Raw genomic sequence first — 19,883 nt, forward strand, 5'->3', positions numbered from 1 at the left:
CTATTTTCAGATGTGCCAGTCTTGCAGCACGCATCGTTTCATGAATCACACTGATCTGCAGCTAACAATGAAAAGATACCGCGGATGAGTCGATGAATATTGCAAGATTTGCGACGATACACGGTGCTTAGGATCAGGACAGACCGAGTAATATCGCGCAAATCTCCTGTTTTCCTGGCGGTTCGTGCTTGACCAGTGGAATTCGCGTGTCCTGTCGCAAGTTATTGGACGACTACGCGGGATTATTAGCGGATTAGCCGGTACGACGAACGTTTTCCATTTCGCCGGTGCAGCGAACCGGCGCAGGATTGGGACCACGTTTTTCACGGCGAATCTAACCTGTTTCTAACACGATCGAATATAAGCGCGCGCGACTCAGCGTCCCAAATGCCTTTCCATCCTATTTCCCTCTTATGCAAATGAACGTAGAAGATATTCGATGACACAGTGCCACCTTGAATCGACGTCTCTCACGTAGAACGGAGAGTGCCGGCAACGGTGAAGCGTAGATCCGTCGTTGAACTCTGAATTCTAAACGAGTGTGGAATTCCAAGGCTCTACGTGGAGGACGAAACGCGCGACGCATCTACTTGAATCAACAGACAGGTTTCCACGTCTATCCGTGGACGCGACGCGTCGCGGTGCACACTTATCAAAGTCACGCGTTTCTTCGTGACGGAATATTCTGCCGAGTAAATTGGATACAAGTGGATAGGCGTGAAATTGAATGGAAACCCCGGGGGACCTTTGAGCGAGCTAAGCGGTTACCTGACGATCTGCTCGTCGTTATCGGTAGACACCGAAACGCCAACGAGAACGTTTGTGTACGATACACGTACGATAGCGTCAGGCCCTAGAAAATACACGAACACGGTGCAGAAGGAAAGAAGAATTCCTGGATAATATAGACCTCCCAGGCGAGTTGCCGAATAACTCGGCTACGAAAAAGGTAGAGGCGAAGAAAAAGACTGGCACGGATATCCTCGTCAAAGTCACGCAGCGGACCCTAAACTCAGCTTAATGGAAACGTTCACGTCGACGCACGGCCTTATTCGCCTGCCCCCTCAGGACGGTTTCGTGCAAGATCTTCTTTAGCGAGAGAATAAAATTTGGGAGGGATCGGTACCATCGATCGACTAAAGTCTTTCGATCTGATCCATGTCCGACAAAGTAACAAGAATCTCTGTTAGATCATCATTATGACGATTAGATCGTCGTTAGATCAACACTGTTTAAGTACGAATATATCGTTCGTGTTCGTTAGAATTTTAATCGAGTCACCGGGAAGCGAAATTGATCCGTCCCATTATTATCGCGTAATTGTGGTCACTTTGGCTTCTGATTGGCACGATTAACCTCTTGCCTTGTCAAACGTGTCAAATACGCGATCGTAATTACGAAGGTTGATGTTAATTCGTAAGAAAGTTGGGAATAAAATTTGATCATTCGCATGGATGATCTCTGAAGGGAAATGGCGCGCGATGTTCCAATATTTCGTAGCAGGCGGCCGTGTTACAAGTGGGAATGGCTAACGGTCAATTATAAATAGCTAGCAGAAAGATGACTTGCCAGATTTCATGTATTTCATTAATTTCTGATAGAGATAGTGTCTCGTGGTTTCTCTATTCGTACGTTACAGTGTCGAGGCAAACTTACAACCTGTTAGACAACCTGTCACAACGTCATGCGCAGTCTTCTTTCTATAATTCAAGATGTGAGATATTTCGGGAAATATTTCACGCCTTAACTACGTGTTCTACACGAGTACGATTAAACGATAAAACGTAAAAATCGAAAACGATGTAAAGAAGTACATAATCCTGTAAAGAATGAATACGAAACGAAAGGCTCGTTGATCAATTCGATTATAAACCACGCGTCTGCTTGACGTACGATAACATCAACGATCGCGCGTGCCTATGCTTAATGACCGGATAAATGAAGAAATTTCACTTGGCGCTCGCTGAAGAATGGCGACTCGTTTCTCAAGTGCGAATAAACGACCGTGCGCACACAACGACGGGGGACTCGTGTTGCCCGAGACTCTTTCTTATAGGTCATTTCACGCTTGAGATTATACACGCTGATACAAAAAAGTGGTCGCGAGAGGATCTCCGCCGCTCCTGATGCCTGGATATTCTCAGCTTTATGACGTGTAATAACACAATCGAGCCGGTGGATCATTCTCCGGGCTTCTTGCTATAAAAATCCCCTTCTTTTTGCGTTCCGAATCCCTCGACTCGTCTTTTTCTCTCCGTTCGTTCCTGCCCACTCGAACGATCTTTGGCCAGCTCTTAAAACTGAACAGCGGAAACTCGTACTCGTCAAACGTCTGCCAGCTGGACGGTATCGAGAACACGAAAAAACGTGTGATGTATTTCGAGGAAGATATATCGTAAAATAGCTGTAGTTAGCAGTGTTCCAAAATTTCGATACTTGTCCACGAAGACAGGCAAATATACAGACTTTGCCTTTGAAATTAGAAGCGTTAAAAATTTGCCATACGTTTGTCGTTTTCATTGTTGGGCGATGGAAATACTGCGACGGTGCGACAAATGTACAAGTTTTTCTTTTATTATTTAATCTGTACTTTACAATTTGTCCAGCTGGACATTCGGTCAATTTTTCTAACTTAATTGCTAAGTAACGCGTGGATGGCTACTTTCAGCGGGATACCGTCTTCGAGTTTGACTAAAATGTACAAGTGAATGCGACGATTAAAATTCCTGTACAGAGTTCAACGCGCAAACGTTCAAAAATACGTCTAATGTAAAATTTGTGGGTAGAGAATAAAAGAAATTGCTGGCTGAAGCTCAGAAATGGGTACCTGCTTGGCCACGCTACTGTTAAACATGTACAGCTCGTATATTCTCCAACACGCTCGTATTCTTCAGGTTCCGAGTATCGCGTACCTTGTGTCGTCGTTGCAAATTTTTCCTAGCACAACGGTTACGTATGATACCAGTACCCGATAATTTACCAAGTTTTACTATCGTCGTCGAAAGCTTTCCGTTCGATCCTTCGAAACTGTCGCCGTAGTATGTAATCACTCGTTGTTACTCGCTATATAAACGTAGTACTACGAGCGCTGCTCGTAATTCTAGTTAGCCAACGAGTGATGACGTGGTGTCTACGTCTGACTCGCATAAATATGCTACAATGCGAAAGCTCGTCAACTTCTCAGGAAAGATACGACGCGCAGTCGTAATGTGACTTTAAAGTTTCTCTTAGCGAGAGCACGTTGCATACGCTTCGTCCTGAATATCGTCCCGTTCCTTCGCTCGGTGCGCACAGCAATTTTCACAGCAACGTTCGGAAAGCCACGTGGACATACTTTTGGGGCAAAGTGCGGTGGCTGCTCCGGGGAAGAACCGACCTATCGAAAGAGATCGCATTCGGCGGCCTGGAGGTCCTCTTCCGCGTCGTAGAAACCGTGAATTCCGGCTGGAAACGGTTGTCGTTTAGCCTGGTCGCGTCGAGCGCAGGAGGAAAAGTTTATTCTCGATCGTGGAATCGGCTACGGTTTCGCCGGCCGGATTTAATTAAAACTTTTACGACAATGGCACTGCGAGAAGTCGGAAGGTGGTTGGCGGGAGGAAGAAGAGAGGGCGTTGAGCGAGGGCAGAATGGAGAAAGGAAGACCTTAGCGTCGACTAATCAATCGACATCGCGGTAATCAAGGGAAAAAGTGTGTCAGAGCGGCGGTCGTCGTTCGCTAACGAGTGGGACCAGAGTCGCGGAAACTGCACGAGAGGGAAGTGCGAAGAAAAAGAGAGGCGATAATGAGGAACGTACAGTGGGGAACGGAAGAGAACGATATCGGTCATTTCCTGAACCGTGGAACCGTTGAAAAGTTCCCGTTTGCCACGCGGCTATCATCCTCTTCGTATTTCATTCGAACCACCTATCGTCCATGGCGATTCGACTCCCCTGAGTCATTCGAGTGACGAGACTTTACTATTAAATGTGTACGTGCGTTTCATCCACTACCCTCTGACGCACGAGGAATGTAAACAGTGAATTCCCTAATATAAACAAACATTCAATGTAAACAGACAACTCCCAAATAGCACCTTCCGGGTGTAAACAGAAATTCCCAAATGTAAACAAGCAATTGCCGAACGTAAACAAGAAATTCAATACCATGTGACCAATTCCATGGTGTAGGTGTCTAATACAAACGATTGTAGGATGATGAACGCGTTGATACAATTGGAGGATCGCCATTATCAAACCAAGTAGACGAAAATAAAGAATCTCTGTAGACTCGATGGATCAACGTTATTATTCGATGCTGTGAGATTTAACACTAGAACTGCTGTTAGTTAACATGAAATTATTTTTATCAAAAGCAGTCAAAATAACTGGACTTTAAAAAATATGTGATGATAGAATATTTTTATATTTATTGATTTATTACTTTCTTATAGAAGGAATTCCATGTTATGTTTGGTATTATTAATTATTATTTAATTAATTTTAATAATTCATTATTTTTGGTATTATTAATCCATCTGGGACCATGATTCCTAAACGATGGTTGACACATTTATAAAATTGCAAAACCAATCATTTTGATTGATGTTGTATTTCTAGTGTTAGCATCTAGCGATCTAGCAATCGATCTGGATATCGTCGTATCGAATGATACGCAGTGAAAATTTTAAAAACGTGTGGAAAGTTGTAGAAAACGAGGAAACTGGTTAATTGAGGTTCGATAAACAGATTGCAGAACCCTTTTACACTTTGACAAGTACCATTTTGACTGGTATTGGTATAAGTAGCTTCGATACAAAATCATTTTCAATTCAAACACATGAAACCAGAAATTCATTATATTATCCTTTTGGTTATCGTTGCGAAAGTCATTACATCATCGCGGAAGAAAATATAACATAAAGTAGGAATTTTAAAATGAAATTGTAAACCCAGTCAATTTGACTGGTGTGGTAGCTCTAGTGTTAATGAAGGTTCACTTTGAAACAATAACAACAGAGAATGATGTAGTAAGTAGAAGGAGCGCAGTTAAAGATAAAAGCAAGACAGAAGACGATCTTCTATACGTAGCAACAATTTGTCGTCCTAATGTGCAACACCATTGTTGGCTCAACGGCGACGTGAAAACAGCGTGGTATAGAATGCGTTAAGAAACGATTAAGATTCTGTCACCGCGTTCGCTGTCTGCCTCTGATTTTTTCCTGCGAGCTGAGGAGGGGGTCGTCAAACCGGCGTTCGAAATTACAGTTGACCAAAGGTCAAGGGCTGGTGCGCGCGTTTCAACGCGGCTCTTAAACAGGCCGTAAAGTAGCATTACCACTCGTCTCTGTCCCATGGTGGTTGATCGATGATTCCTTTGGACAAAGGGCTATATCCTCGTTATTGCCTGGAATATATTGACAGCTTCGATCTTTTATGTATTTCCTTCGTCGATCGTTTCGAGACACACAGGGACGCTTAAACTCGTCTGTTCGGTGAAATAAAAATCATACGCCCAGGCCAGACTGCGTGGCGGGGCGTTTTTACGATTTCTTTACGATTTAGAAATCTTCATGCGTCAAGGTAAGAAGCGGACCGCCAAGATTGTCCACGACCTTCTGCGCGAGGTGTGGTGCGACTGCTGATTTCGTTCTACGATCGGGAAACTCCAAGTTAAATTAAGAATTTTGTCTAATTATTCAAGTACGTTAGAGAATGCAGCAGTGGTCCTTTTTCTGGCTTTAAGATAGGGTATCATATTTAGCCCTGGAACACACACGTTGTTCCATAGTTTTTCTGACACTTTCCACTTTCTCTAGATCGTTATATTTATCTTTTGTCCATGATTTAACAGCCTAACATGTTTATTTGCCTCAAACCCTCGTGACGAATGTGACTGGGAACTATTATCCTGACAGCTATTATCTTAACACGAAACGGTTTATCTAATGGTAACTCTTAGTTTATTGGAAACTGTAAGGAAATGAAAAAAATTCCAGTTGTAGACGATTAATGAGTAACCAAAAATATTACTCGCTACAAGAAGAAGCTGTCGGAATCGTGTAAAAGTAGCGAACATTGTAGGATCAAACGAACACGAAGGATTTCAGAAAGGAAATCCAGTGGACCATTGATGTTCTGGTCGTTTGATCTGAAATCCAAACCGGACAAAATTTAGTAGCGGTGGCTGCAATTATCGAGAGAATACGCGTTTACTTTCAGCTTCGTAATAAAGAAACTGGAATTATCGTGTCGCTAAACAGTCTAACTTATGCTCACGAGCGAGCGAACACGCGTTTCATCGAACGCGGCTAACCTTTGAAGCCGCCACCGTCAAGTTTTCCACTGGCTACGATCGTTCGTTTGGTTGACAGGCTCGCTTTTAGCCGGCGCCAAAGTGGTCTGTGGATGCAGATCCCTCTGCACACTCCTGGACAGCCTCGAAGATGACAATACGAATCAATTTGTCCAGAACGTAGCGTTCCCTCGAGGATTAAAGCCTGCAGACGTTTCGTTTTCGTTTCTGCTTTCTTAACGGTGCTTATTTATCGCGGACGATTTTCTTCCTCCACGCTAAAGTGGCATTTTCGATTTTCCTACTTCCTTCTCTTTCTAGGAAAAGGTACTCTTGAATCGCTCTATTTCTGGAAGACGTTGCGCTTGCCATGACAGGAACGATCTTTCATCTTCGAATCCGAAGAGATCGTCCAGGTAAATGGAAGATTCGAGTTTCCGGTTTTGGCTCATGACAGTCACGGAGGATTCTTATCTTGCGACAACCATTTAAGAACCCGATCAGCAGCCTCGATGTCACGGTACAGTTCCATTTGCCCGCTCCTCAGGATTCGTATTTTCAGTTTCACGACTCTCTTAATTATTAAAAAAAAATTATTCTAAAAGAGTTCAGAATCCACGCAGCAGTTTACTTAGTCGTCCGATAACTGAAATCTCCTTCCAGTAACTACAGTTTCACTGGAGAAACTTTTGATTCTCGTGTATGGCGAGTTTGCGAACGATTAGCGGTATACAGCGTATTAGGACTCGTGCGAGGATAAGAAGCACGATCAACTTTCAACCGACACAGTGCAATCAGGTCGTTGATAAATAAGCGATAAATTAAGAGTCAACAAACAGGCAACTTGACTAACAACTGGTCTTGCATTGTAAGCGTATCAAAGACAGCTAGTGAGAAGTGAAACTCTCTGAATAGCAGAAATGAACAGCACGTGGAAGAAAACATATTATGTCTAAGATATAGCAATCGGACCCTTATCAAACGTATCATGTTGGCTTCACGAAAAATGCATTGCGCTGTATTGTTGGCGCGCTATCGTCCAATCATTCGCACTTTAAGTCGTACGAAAGGCACGCGACCCAAAATCTTATCGACTTGAACCGCATCTAATTATCATGTAACCTATTTCGTGCGATATTTTATAATAAACTAAACGTAAAAGGACAAAGACCCATTGTATCCTACTTTCTCTCCGCTGAACCCAACGACATACGTAGCTACATAAGCGATAGTGAATTCACTTGGACGACCAATTAACACCCATATATTTTCCATTCAGGCGTTTCCGTTCACGCGTGTAACTGTCCGCATATACCGTTGGTCTTAACAGCCACGTAACAATATTCTATCTTAGAAACACTAATAGCCTTGCTAGCAACAGTTGAATAACACGAAGACGCTAAAACTCCTATCATATACTTTATCAATTCTAATCTTGAATTTCTTTTTCTCCTTTCGATCTCACGGAACATGGACACGCTGGAAACTTAGAAAATGTTGATGAACTTTGCGTATAGGATAAATGCACGTGAACGGGTGAAATATCGTTAGAACGGTAAATGTCAGCGGGGACGTCGATCTGGAAATAAATTCGTCCGTCGAAAACTCTCCCCCGGTTATTTATGTAAGCTTGGTCGTTTATGTAAGCGCGTTAACCCATTCGCAACGAGAGCGATAGCGTGCTGCCTGAGACAGCGTAACGAGTGTAAACACGCAGTCGCTACTTGAGAATTGATTGCCAGCTATTATTACTATGCGTGTTTGTTAATGAAGTTTTTTTTCCCTTCCCAAGTAAAAGTGAATTGATTTGAATTTATCTCCAGCCTTGTGTATTCTAAGCAACAGTGCCTGCATCTGTCGAGTTTCGCAAAAAGAGAAAAAACGAAAGAAAAGCGAATGATTTACTTCCATGAGCGCCTGTATCGCTCGTAAAAAGATAACACGGGTAAACGATCGTAAGTTTCCAATTGAATTTAAAAAGATAACGTTTGTAACATCCACGCTAGACCGTGGATCGTATTCGTACGTTTATGAAAAATTCAAGAGTGTAAAAGCCTGGGAAATGCACGTGACGTGCGCAAATACACAAAAATATTTGAAGACAAAATATCCGGAGATAAAATGCTCGTAGCAACAATATTTCACGAATTTTTGTTTAACTTACGTTCATAAAAATATGAAAATGCATAAAGATCGTCGGTTAAATCTACGTTCTACCGTATTTTTTAAATTATTAGAATCGATCGGTTATCATTCCGAGTGGTTGTTATACGAAAATAACCGGCGAACTTTCGACGTATCAACACGTCGTTCAGAAAAATGACCGGTGAGACGTTACGAGGACCAATACGTCATTCGTTGGCAAGGAGTTAGGCTAAAAAGATAGCGTATTCGAATCACGCGTGTCCCATTATCTCGAAAGATTATTACGTAAATTACGTTCGGCCTGGAGGAACAAGATTTCGATGGTGGACAAGTTTCCGAAGAATCGAGCGACGGAAAAGTAATTAATATTCATGGAACACGCGTTGCACCCAGGCCAGCCATCGTTTCGGTGTCGTCACGTGCACGGAAAACGACTACACGCGGCATGGATATTAAAAACACGGGGAAAGGGAAGGGCTTTCACCCTTCTGGCCCGTTCTTTCGATGGGTTCCTCTCTTGCGAAGACGATTAAAAAATGCGCCCGGCGATACAGCTGTTTCTCTCTTGTCTTCTTCGTTCCACCGTGAAATAAACAGCTCGCACGCTTGGTGAATAGATATTCGAGTACGATAGCGCGATAAGTTTGTTCTTTCGGAGGCAATTGACTCGACGACGATACGAATCTTCTGGGCAGCGATCGAAATATCCTTCGAACGTACTGTAAAGAAATCAACCAGCTATTTTTCGCACGCGTTTAAGAGTTAGCGAGAAAAATTAATTCGCTGAATTTCGATCTTGCCGTTTCTACATTTTATTCCGAAGAATTTCCTTGCTAAACGATATCATACCATTGGTATAAAAGAGCCAGAAAGTCACAACTCTGCGAAATCAGCGATCTTTCTCCGAATAGTTTGTCCGATTTTAACGAAGACAAATATTCGCGATCGGATGACTTTGTCGGATTTCCTTTTCCTTCTGAGGAATCTCCAAGTGGAATATTCTCGTCTCGTTTTTTTTTCAAATTTCAAATGTTGGAAACCAACCCTGTAAGTTTGGTTTTCTCGTCGTCTTTCAACATCCCAACTTTCTCCTTGGAAGAATTTCCCCAAACAGACGACGATACGTGAAACGACCGCGCACGATAATCAGCGAATGACACGAACTTCCGCCAAGCTGAGAGGTTAATTTCCCTATTCGAGGACCGTAAATCGAATTGCCGCTAGTCACGGGAGAAAGCACAGAAATGTCGCAAGCTGCTCTTCACGTCTCTCATACGTTGCGTTCCATCCTGAACACGCTAGTTTCACCATGCTACTTGAGACCTCGCGGTCTGGGAATCGGATGGAGCGAAGCGAAGGATTGCTTGGTCCGAGGCTCTTGCCGAGACTTCCGTTTTCGACACGGCGACGAAGAAAATGGGGCAACGGGTCTCGTGTAATTCAGCTGCCGCGATAGGACCCTCGTCAACGTTCGTCTCGAGACAGAAAATCAAATCAAACACCGGCTCGAGCCGCGTGTTGCAAGCGTTGAAAGCGTTCCGGAAGGGCGGTTCTCCAAGAGGCTCGTCGAGCTTCTTCAAACGCGTACAAGTCGAGAGATGTTATTACGACAAATATTATCTTTGGGACGTTCCAACTCGTATCTACGCGCCTTCGTTCCGCCGTGAACAACCAGGATCCCCTTTGACCGACATTTATCGTTTTCATCTTTGATCGAGCCTCGATCTCGATGTCCATCGCGAGAGAACACCGGATAACAAGATCCAATTGGAGAAAATTTACGATCGCTGAAACGCGTAGATGGAAGAAGCGCGATATCCACGAGGATCGTAGAAATCTCTGGCTGATTACGATCCCTGATACGAAGCCCGGTCTCGCAGCAATAAGAAAATAGGATACAGCACGATCGTTTGCAACGCGAGCTGCAAAGAACTTGTGACGAATATCGAGCAGCTTTGAGAGTCTGTGAAATTCCAAGGAAACGTCGAATGATCTTGAACGCGAGAGAAGGCTACGCTCGAAAGAACGAGCTTCGGTGAACCCGAGTAAACCCTCGGTGGACCGAAAAAGCGCGATTCGATTCCTCGAACGTGGTCCACGGATTCTCTCACCTTGTGGCCCCGAGCCGCTCTTTATTTTCTTTCCAGGGATATATTTAACCAGGCGAGCGAGTGATTTCGTTGAACCAGTAAATCAGTCGTCATCCGCGCCGAAAAGGAGAGGAACGTTTTTCTTGAACGGAGCAAGAGAAAGGACGGTGGTATACGCGTACAGCATCGATCATCTTGATCAATTACCTTTAATCCGCGTGTGGCACGCGCGGTTAATCCTTATCTATGGATCGAGCCACACCGACCCACTCTGCTTACGGGATTAAAATAGAAAAGGCGACACCCGGTAAATAAGAAACCGTTGCTAGTAAGATTAATCGACTACTTCGAGCTTTGGCTAAAGGTTAACTCGTAATAACCCGCGCCACTTGTTCTTTTTCTCTCTGTGTGTACGCTGATTATTCAGGATTATTCGCCAAACGAGTGGAAACTCGAGAGCGTTATTTTTCCGTCAGTTTTCGTACTCCTCGTCACGTTCTGTCGATACTCGCGCTACATCCCATCGTTAAGCAGGAAATATTGAAAACAGAAGCCCTGAGAGCCTATGAATGGAACGCGCAACCAAGCTTTCCTCGGAACATTCCAATTATTCCGTCAGACGAAGCCATCTTGCACAGAAATTTTTCCAAAGCGTCTTCGAATCGCGATCGAGTGGCTTGTATACATTTTCGTGGAAGCTCGTTGCTCGGGTTATTTTTCTTTCGCACGTTCCTCGATAATTTCGAGGCGCGGTATGCTTCTTAAAATAAGCGGTACGAGGTATTCGCGAAGAGGCGATGGATTAGATACGATGGGGATTTTAATTAATCGTCTTTTTCTTTTTTTTTTTTTTTTTCGAAGAAAATATCAGATTGTCCGAAAAGTGTATTTCTTCTACAGACACGTCTTTTACAACGACGCATCTTTATACAAAAATGAAACCTAATCCGTCGAACGTTGTGATCTTTATTTCGATAGAACAAAATGTAACTTGATAAAATAATATAAAACGGAAAATGTTGTGAATCCATTATTTTCTTACAAAACGAAAGAAACTTTTCCGACGACTTAATATCATCAGATACATAGCGGGTACGTACGTAGAAACGAATCCATTAGAGCAGTCGCGAAATTGATATAATCGCCACACGTGTTGTTGCGATAAACGAAACACTGTTATGTATTATACCATAACTACCGGCGATCGTCGTTATATATAACTCTCTTATTACGTGCTTCTTCTTGTCTCGAGCGATACCGAATCAAATTAAAAATCGTACCAACTTCTCTCTGCTTATTTACGACATAATCTTTACTCGCTTGCTGCAAGCTTTCCTCCATTTGCAATTTTTAATAATATTTCACGATCTTTCAGCGACATGTCCCGACGAAATACCAAAGCCTCGAGGTTTACGCGTTACTTTCTCTCGAATTAAAGGTGGGCACCGAGGGTTCCACGAATTTTTCTGTTTATTCTGCATAGGATTCTTTTTTCGGGACGATTTGGAAGCAATTAACTTGAGCACGAGCAACAGTTTTGCAGCTGCCAGCCACGTGGCATTCGCTCGCCAATCCTACCGGCGTTCTCGAACGTGCCAAATGTTTTATCGCCGCTGACAACCGCCATTCGTTTATTTTTTCTTTCCGCGAGAAATCGAAAGTCAGTGCCGCGTGAACCGTATCACGCGATGTCAAGATTTTTCGTCACAGTTGGACGTGAGGATATTTCGAATGTTGAGGAATAGTGGAAGAACGGTTGTGCCGCTTGTTTCAAAAGTCTCTGACGCTTGGCTGTTTTAGGTGAAAGATAAACCTCGTTCGCGGATCGATAACACGCGTCTGCAGATAATTACGCCATTCTCTCTAAGCACCAAGTATGAATGCCACGTTTAGAGCAGAAAGATTCGGCAAGGGTGTAACAGAGTGGTTTAAGTGGCAGCTACGAGTACTTGGGGGTGAAATTTAAGGGCGAACACCGAATGCGAAACGAGACTGTAGAAGGTTTGGCGAGGGCACAAAAGGGAGAAGTAATCGCGTTTGCGTTTGTTTCATTGTTATGGCTTAAACAAACGTTTCGATTATTCTGACTAGAGCCATTCACGCGCATGTTTTCACAACAGCTCGCTTTATGATCCGTTTATTGCTGAAACACCGACGGTTTACCCTTTACACTCCAATCATGGATATCTTGACGACATTAATAACGCGTGAATTATTCACTTGCTTTCCTTTTTATCGGTAAGAAACGAAATCGAGAAGAGGGCTACCGCGTATACACGAAAATCCATCGACGCTTGTAATCTCTTTTTTAACGAGAAATTTCATCGCAAACAGGAAGCTCAAAATACAAGGCTCACGAGCGAGAAGTAAAATTGTTTTTAATTTGAAAATTAAACCATGTTTCTGTATGCCATCTTTTTCTTTTCTCCCTCTTTCTAATGGAATTTTGTCAAAGTTCTATCACAGAACCATCGGACGAACGTTCAGTGAAAAATCAACGAACAACGCTTTGAGAAATTCCGAATCGACTATACGAATATTTGGTCAAAAATAGACCGTGTAAAAGGGAGGAAATGGCAGGAGAAAAGGAGTAAGGAAAACAAGCATCCGACGTAGCAACGAAAAAATCCGTCCCCGTGGTGAAAATCCGTTTTTACGGCATCCTGACGTTGAGACGTCGCGCGTCGGTCGGAAATCGCGTGTCTGTTTCGTCGCGAGGCGTTTAACGCGGAGAGCGCAACGCGCATAAGTAAAAGGGCACAGGTGCGCATACATATCAGCCAGCAGGTTGACCATCAGTCAGTCGACGAACGTTCGTCGAGTTACCGTCGTTAATGGAATTTCATTTCAGACAGCTTCTCCTTCACGCTCTGTGTCAAATCGATTTCGAAACAATCGATAGTTAGATGGACACGGTCTTTGTCAATTCGATTCAACCTTTATCTTTTAATTGTGACTTAACTTCTACGTCTCTCATCTTCGCAAACATCTTTCTCTTATCGTATTCATATATCTAATTCCAATGCTTAATTTTTTATATTCGATCCAGATTTATTTATCGATGAGACATTTTAATTATTTTTTACGGAACATATTAGGTTGTTCGAAATGTTCCTTTCGTTTTATAAGGAAATAATAGACGCACATTGTATTTTGTTTATATTAGTTTATTGAATTATGCACGAACGTAACGATAGAAACAGAGCGAAATGGATCAGAAATTCTTGTCCATCTATTATCACCTTACGAAACGGAAGAAACTTTTCGGACAACCTGATAAATGCGATCAGACGACTGTCTTTTACCGACAATGACCTTTCTGTCGTTTAAATTGTCATTAAATTAAAACATAGTGCGTCCATTATTTCCCTATAAAACGAAACCTAATATGATCGAATCTCTCAGAACCCAAACCGACAAACTCTGCTCTTCGTTCCAAAAGCTTGGCACGTTTCACGACAATGTTCCTATCGTTGTTAACGTAATTGCTCGCCGTAACGCTGATCAATCGTCTGTTAATGGTTAAACAAATGTCTCTTATAAATAAACTCTGGCCGATCTTTCGCCCGGCGATTTCCTTTCCTCTCTTGTTCTCCTTGAAACTCGATTGCACGTGTTACGACGTCTGTCTGCAGAACTCGTTGCTGCATCCATAACGTCTCGCCGCCTTTCGAGATTATGCGAGTATTTATCGATTTGCATTTAGATTTGTCCTGTCACGATGCGTCGACCCATTGTGAGCGGTTGTCGTGCGTCCGCGTCGCATAATCACCGCGGTCGGGCCACGCCGCGCGATTCGAGTTTCACGCGCGGTTTCACCGAATATTTTTAATCCTTGTGGGGTGGAAACGTCGGGATACCAGACGGATCAAAGTTCTCGCGCAAAAATTCGCCAAGAAGGAATCTCTTCTCTCCGACGTCTCGCACGACAATCCTCCGCCTTTTCGCGCGCATATCGAGCGGATGATTCATTGGCCGCATCGCGTCGTCCCGTTCTCCCTCGATACTTGTTAAATGTACTCGCTGGTTTCGATCGATGCAAGCAGCGACCAACCATTGATTCTCCATTTCAAAGCTTCTTATCGATCTCCGCGAGGCTCGATGACGCAGGAAATGGATAAAAACGAACAGCGCTGAACCTCTGGTTGACCTTGCCAGCGAATTTTGATGCGCCAATGTCGTTCTTGTTGCTCGATGTTTGATAAACGCGCGCGATATTTCACCAACAGAATGACTTTTAACGTTTCAAGGAATTCTTCGGCGCACGCCAAACACGGCCGATTCTGCGACGGGCCTCGAGAAACTGATGACTTTTCCTCGGAAGCTAAGAGACTCAGAAGACTGGCGATTCTAATCCTATGGCGAACAGCTCGCGACAAATATTTTGTAACTTTCGCCTGTGTCTTCAGACTTCTTTCAAACTGGTGTTAACAACATTTCAAAATGCTTTCCACAAGGAACGTGATACATCCGAAAGGGTTTACTTTTGTAGAAAGTATCAAAACATTTCTTGACACGTTGTATAAGCGGACGATGAACACGTTTAATCATCGAGCACGGTAAAACGTACGAAATAAATTATGGCGTGATTCGCGAGAATGAAGTTGTTTATCTTCGAATATAACGTTTATCCGAACAATTAATAAAAGTAGTCACAGCCGAGCTTCGACGAATCGCTGAGTGATACGCAGAAACGAGGCTCTTCACCGTTCGACAAGCTTTGATGTAATCGCAATTACACGATCGCGTAGAGTCTGGCGGCTGAAACGAATGAAAACTGTTGCGATCTCGAACCTCCTTTGTGAGGTACAAATAATTAATGAACAGGTATCCACTTATTCGCGTGCATCGTCGAGCGCACGAGAATCGTAATGGCTTGTCGAATGATTTGCGAAAACGAAGCTGTACGGTCTTTATTAAACGATTACAGGCTGAGCCGAATAAAATAACAGTATTGCACGATCGACCTTTGATATTATATTCTCGATTTACCAGCTGTTAATAAGATTTGCTTCGTTTTGTTTTCCATTACGAGATGAATATTATTGAGTTGGCAACTAAGTGATTATTAATGACAAAATCCGCAATCACTTAGTTGCCAACCCAATATATAATATTCTCGCAAAAGTTTTTACGATTTTCATCAGATTTTTATTTTTCTCACACGATAACTTCGAATCGTCGTTTCATATTTCTTAAAATAATACAATTTTTCCTCCAGTTCTGAATTAGACGATTAATTAAATTCTCATAGTTAAAATGGCTTAAATAGCCATCCTATCTGAAGAAGGTTAATCAGGATAATGCTAATTGGCGAAATAAAACCAGTTACTTCGCGATCGTCCTCTCGGGTATATAATGTCAATAATTTATCATATTATGCGACCTACACAGCGACAGTCGAGTAATGAAACGTGCTGTATCGAGTAATTAAGCGAATCGATGCTATTCGCGGCGAATGAAAATTTCATGAGCCGCGAAAATTATGAACGTTCGTGTCTCACGGTTAGAAATGAAGCTATTAGTCTGAGGAAGCTTTCCACGCGTGTTCGATCGCACAAGAGTTGCGATAGCTGATAATTTCGCGTTCGAAGCTCTTAATCATTGGAGTAATTGAAAGTTTGCGAAAAAAGGGGGCGGCCAGTCGCTTTAATGAAACGTATATTCGTTCGAGGAATAGCCACGAGCTCGCAGGGGTTTCTCGGAACCTTTCGATTCGACTTTGCACGCTCGACTATCGATTCCCCGGCGAAACTGTCGACAAACTTTCAGATACCGACGATTCTCCCGCCGCTCGCTTCGAAGTTTCCACGAAAAAGCGAGTTCTTGTGTAATGATAGCTTGCACGGGAAATTACGTTCTGTGTCCTCAAACTTTGCACCGTTTGTGCCGATATCTTTCTCGAGTGGGGCTTGCTTCCCCCGGAACTCGATGCTTTTCTACGACTAAAGCGAAACATCCAAACGCTCTCGAGATCTTCGAAATTTCTAAGCCACGTTCTTTGCATCATTTATTATTATTTCTTTTTATTCGTTTAATGGGTGTAGGTCTTTCGGTGTCGGATGCACGAACCGAAGTAAAAAGGAACGTGGACTAACGATTTATCTGACGATTTTTTAAATTTCGTCCGAGGTACAGTCTCGCTCGAGGTTGGGCAAAGTCTATTGATACAATCGGAGTTACCTGAGCCAGTTCGATGCGAAACAGTTGCCGCCATCCGGGGAATGCGTATAATTTAAGAAGTTCAAGAATTTCTAGACAGTCGTTCGGCCGACTGAGGATTTTAAGAAAAGAAGAAGAAAAGACCAAAGTCTGCTTTTACGTTGTTCAAGATCGAGCATATTTAAAGTGTTAAGAATATTTTTATGATTGTGGCAAGTTTTGGGTATCGGTTTTGTTAAACTTGAAGACGATGTATCATGGAAATTTGTGTCGCACACTTTCAAGCAATTTCACGCGATTATGCCTGGTTTCATATTTGAGATGCGCATTCAAAGTGTGACATACGATAACTAGAGACGAGTAAAGTATTTCAAACTCTTTTTAAAGTAATTTATCATCTGCAATCATGCATTTTCCTTTGTTGGAAACGAAAGAATCGTTATCTTCCTCAAGTTTGTCTCGATACATCGAACAATTTCTACTATTGAAAACGAGAGAATAACGCGCGTAATTTTGAGAAAGTTTCTCTCGAAAAATCAAAATCGTTTTGCTTATCGAAGCAAGCAGGGTGAAACGCGATTAAGACTTTCGTAAATCCAGAAGAAAGGTTTTCTTTGTTTCGAAAGAGGCGTCGATCTTCTGAAACGAAGATATATTCGGATTAAACGGGTCAGATCCCTCGACGAAACCGAGAAGATACCTGACATCGTGTTTCTTTGTCTAGCAAATTGTTCACAAGAGTCCTCGCGCGTTGTTTCAGCTTTGACGTACGAGACAATGCTTGTAACTCCGAGACAGCAGAATATTTAAACTTATCCTAAAGCTTACACGTAATGGCAGAATATCTCGCGCACAACAGATCGCTCGATATTCCACGGTTTTGCGAGACGAGGAAATATCTGAAGCTACTCGAGTCTATCACAACCTGCGATAAATATTTGCAAACGGTGGAAATTCAAGACCACGCGACCATAAACAAAATTCACGCATCTGGCAACCCAAAACAACTTAACGCTAGAATCAGGGATAGTCAACACGAAGCTATTTCTACCAAAAACCAGTGAAAATGACTGGCCTTTAAAAAATACGTACTAATAGAATATTTGTATATTTATTGATTTATTACTTTCTTACAGAAGCAATTCCATGTTATGTTTGGTATTATTAATTGTTATTTAATTAATTTTAATAATTCATTATTTTTGGTATTATTAATCCATCTGGGACCATGATCCCTAAACGATGGTTGACACATTTATAAAATCGTAGAACCAATCATTTTGACTGGTGTGGTATTTCTAGCGTTAGTATCTAGCGATCTAGCGATCGACCGGGAATTTTCCTGATAACCGATATCGTCGTATCGAATGATACGCAGTGAAAATTGTAAAAACGTGTGGAAAGTTGTGCAAAACGAGGAAACTGGTTAATTGAGGTTCGATAAACAGATTGCAGGACCCTTTTAAACTTTGACAAGTACCATTTTGACTGGTATTGGTATAAGTAGCCTCGATACAAAATTATTTTCAGTTCGAATGCATAAAGAACAAAATGAAATTCATTATATTAGGAATTAATTAAGTAGGAATTTTAAAATAAAATTGTAAAAGCAGTCAATTTGACCGATGTGGTAGTTCTAAACAGTTAGCCCGTAAAACCTAGCACAACCTATACCAAACACCCTGATCTCCCGCCCGCTGAAAGTGACGCAATAAAAAATTCAACCCACAAATGCTACGATAATAAGCCCCGTGTACCACGAAACCAGCGTTGCACCCACGATCGATCTGCCGTAACCACGCGGGCGAATACGTCTCGGTAGAGTCCCTCTCGAGTCACCTTGTTCAAAACGTCCTCTCCCTGGAACAGCGTTCCTGTCCCAGCGTCCCGGAAGAGTCCTCGTGGAGTTGATGGCGTTCCGAAGGATTCACGACGATCGACTTGACGGAGCATTGGCTGGTGTGCGCGCGGCCACGTGCGTACACACGTGGGGCAGAAATACCGGCATAGAGAAAGAGAGAAGACGGGCGTGTTAAGCGTTTGCGAGCGAGCAAGACGGCGGTAGTTCGGTGGCAGCGCGGGACGGTGAGGCTGTCGTTGCTCGAAGCCCTATGCTCGTCGCTCGGAAAGAGAGCTCAGTGTTACGATGGTCAGCAGGCGGACAAGTCGCGCGGTGCAACGAGGCTCCATCGTTTCTGTCGCGCTTCGGTCCATCCATCGGTCGTCTGGCACGGGGACAGACACGCAGGAATACGAAGCAAGGCAGCCGTGTACACGATACAGCGGGAGGGAAACGCGTGTCTCGCTTAATCGCGCCTAATTAAGACGATTCGCTGTCTGCCGTGGCCGCGCACATGCACTGTCATTGACCGTCTGCGGTCCGTGGCTCGTAAATCATCGTGCTTCCCTCCGGCAGAATGCCGGGTAATTGTGTCACGGTTGATATACGAATTTATTTTCGTCGCCGCGGGATTGATTAACGGGGGAAAACAGTGAGCCGCGAGGAACAACGGCAGAATCCTTCGTCGTACGGTCGCGCTACCGGATCCAATCGGATCGAATTTGGCAGAGGCGAAGCAGAGGATTTCACTCGAAAGTGCGTAGAAAAAAAAGGCGGGAAACTTGGTGTTTGATGGAAGCATCGGGTAGTTGGACATAGATCGGGGTAAAAGACTGGAAAGGGTTGAAGATCGTGAGCGAGACCGAGCAGTCTAGGTACCAGCGGCAAAGTAACACGTGCTTGCGGCGTATTCCGGCGTAAACCACGTGGCTTGTGACAGCGAGACTGCTTTTCACTGTAAGTTGTTTATACGAAATGCGTTTCGTTCCTACGAGTGTTCTCCTTTTTTTTTTCTGGCTTAGTTTTCTATCTGTCTGTCTGACGGGGTTAGGTTGGGGTTAGATTCAACGGGGTTGAATTCTCTAAGCGAAATTTCACCCACTTCCCGACCAACTGGAAATCTGAAATTTGGCACACGCGCTCGTTTCCCATGACGATACGATATAATTTCAACAAATTGACAACTTCTTTTTTGTTTGACCTATGAAATGTATTTTTACATGTATGTTTACATGTATTTGCGTATCTGCAAATACATGTATGTTTACATGTATTTGAGTATTTGTAAATATTGTCGCGCGTTATGCTGTAGTTTACGTTTCGTTTTTCTGGCACGGCAGTTAGCCGGATCAAAGGTACACCGCGCAACATACTA

The 19,883-nt window shown here is 43.2% G+C and overlaps 2 protein-coding genes across 6 annotated transcripts in view; one reads left to right on the forward strand and one right to left on the reverse strand.

Moving 5' to 3' along the window:
* The window catches only part of LOC117205321 (very-long-chain enoyl-CoA reductase), a 146,831-nt gene that overhangs the window by 80,108 nt on the left and 46,840 nt on the right, over nt 1-19,883 (reverse strand). The gene's annotated exons all lie outside the window — the stretch shown is intronic.
* The window catches only part of LOC117205320 (facilitated trehalose transporter Tret1-2 homolog), a 121,983-nt gene that overhangs the window by 58,369 nt on the left and 43,731 nt on the right, over nt 1-19,883 (forward strand). Inside the window, exon 1 of one of the 5 annotated variants that reach the window (XM_033443608.1) lies at nt 19,278-19,465. The exons of the other annotated variants lie outside the window; for them this stretch is intronic. The gene's annotated coding sequence lies outside the window, so the exon portion shown is untranslated. Of the gene's footprint in view, nt 1-19,277; nt 19,466-19,883 lie in introns of those variants that run through there. 5 annotated transcript variants of the gene reach the window in all.

The sequence above is a fragment of the Bombus bifarius genome, unplaced genomic scaffold, assembly GCF_011952205.1.
Source record: "Bombus bifarius isolate JDL3187 unplaced genomic scaffold, Bbif_JDL3187 scf7180000007990, whole genome shotgun sequence".
In the NCBI taxonomy this organism is placed as follows: Eukaryota; Metazoa; Arthropoda; class Insecta; order Hymenoptera; family Apidae; genus Bombus; species Bombus bifarius.